Source organism: Trichechus manatus, unplaced genomic scaffold (genome assembly GCF_000243295.1).
Source record: "Trichechus manatus latirostris isolate Lorelei unplaced genomic scaffold, TriManLat1.0 scaffold00300, whole genome shotgun sequence".
Taxonomy (NCBI): domain Eukaryota; kingdom Metazoa; phylum Chordata; class Mammalia; order Sirenia; family Trichechidae; genus Trichechus; species Trichechus manatus.
The window spans coordinates 283099-285245 of NW_004444236.1; positions in this window are offsets into that span (position 1 = coordinate 283099).

A 2147-nucleotide genomic window follows, 5' to 3' on the forward strand; every position below is an offset into this window, starting at 1 on the left:
AAAAAAAAAAAAAAAAAGTTGAGAATTTAGAGGGTTAAAATGTTGTGGGGTTGTTAACCAATGTCATAAAACAGCATGTGTGTTAAAAAAAAAAAAAAAAAAAAAAAAAACAGGTGAAATTCAGAAATTTTTAAAAAAGTAAAGTTCAAAGTTTTAAAATTTCACAATAATATTGCTAAATTTGAAACTAAAATGAATGGATGAATAATTGATTTAAAGTGATGAGATTATATGTGATTTTAAAATTTTACTCATCTAAACATGTTAATGTGGTTGTATTTACATGTAATGCATTGCTCAAAAACTATGTGATTCAAAGCTTAAGAAAAAATTATGTAAATTACACCTAAAATAGTTTAAGAAACAGAGGAAATCATAATCATTTATTTATTAATAATACACTTATTAAATACCTTTTATGCCCCAGGCCTTATGCTAGAAACTAGGGAAAATGAGATGCATAAAATACAGTCCCTTCCCCTAAGATGTTTACTGTAGAGTCAGAGAGATAGAGTCCCCAAATAGCCAATTATTTTTAAAATATAAGTTTTTTAAACATAAGAAAAAATCCAATCCCATTCATAAAAAGATAAATTTGCTACTTAAAACTACAATGAGATATTACTTCTCAACTTGCATATTTATACAGCTTCAAAAGTTTGGAAATACACTTTATTGAAGTTGCTGTAGGGAAGCACAATTACATCCACTGCAGATGGGAGAACTCAATGGCATAATCTCTTCTGAGGAATATTTAGCAATATTTACCCAAAGTCATGTTCATCTGCACCATGACCCAGGAGTCTTCTTTCAAGGTATTCATATGCACATATGTGAAATGGTGGCAATACAAGGTTATTCACTATACTTCTGTTTTCAATAGCCCAAATTGGAGGCAACCCAAGGGTCCTTCTCAGTAAGGAACTGGTTAAATTAAACAAAGAGTCTCCGGGTGACAAAAATGGAAAAGTGCTTGGCTACTAACAGAAAGGTGTGAACTCACCCAGAGGTACCTCAGAAGAAAGGCCTAGTGATCCACTTCTGAAAGATCACAGCCATTGAAAACCCTATGGAGCACATATCTACTTTGAAACATGTGGGGTCACTGTGAGTCAGAATCAACTCCACAGCAACCAGTTTAATTGAAAACACAGTAGAATATTATGCAACTGTTTCTTTTTGTAAATGTGAAGGCACTCTCTGCAAAGAAATGGAAACGTCTCCAAGATTAAGTAAAAGAAAGCAAGAATAGAACAAAGTATATAGTATGGTGGCTTATGCATAAGAATTGGGGATTATAAGAATATTTAAATTTGCTGTGCTTTGCATAAAGAAGCTCTCTAATCACATAGGAAAGACTATTAAAACGGGTTTCTTATCAGGGTGGGAGTGAGGAGTAGAAAGGAGCAGATGGGTTGGGAAGTTGGATCAAGGCTTTCTACGTAAATCTTTTCTATGTAAATCTTTTTATATTGATTTGATTATTGAACACTGTAGATGTATAATTTGCTGAAGCAAATAAATAGAGTAAGTAAATACCATAGTAAGTGATATACTATGGTCATATGTCTTTGTTTGTTCAAGATAACTCTGATTTATACCTGATATCCTATGGTAGTTACCAATAATATCTTCTTTTGCTCTCAAGTGTATTTGGGTTTAGACATCAAGCTATATGAACACCTAAAGTGGTAGAATGTTAGCCTCAAGGCTAGTACAGAGTGTATGGTCTGATTACACGGTCTTTTTTAGTCCTGGCTTATTCTCATTATATCCCCTGCTGGAGTCACTATCCAGACATCACAATGGGAGAAGTGGTGCACCTGGGGCACCTACCGCACTATCGTACACTAAGGCATTGCGTCTCAACTTTTTTTTTTTTTAATCAGAGCACATGTGAAAAAGTGGTAATATCTGTAGGGCACATTGAAGTGAAGAGAAAAACTTCTTGCTGCCAGAGGCTCCAGGTCCCTCAGGCCCGATCTGCCAATAAAAGGTGTGGGGATATATGCCATTTAAACATGGCTGCACTATTGACAACTGCAGCTCCCACAGGCCTCTATGCTGCACAGCATGTTGAGACTTGTCCCCAACATGTTAAGACTTGTCACGACTTGTTTTCCCAAACCTATTGTCCCGTTACTGAT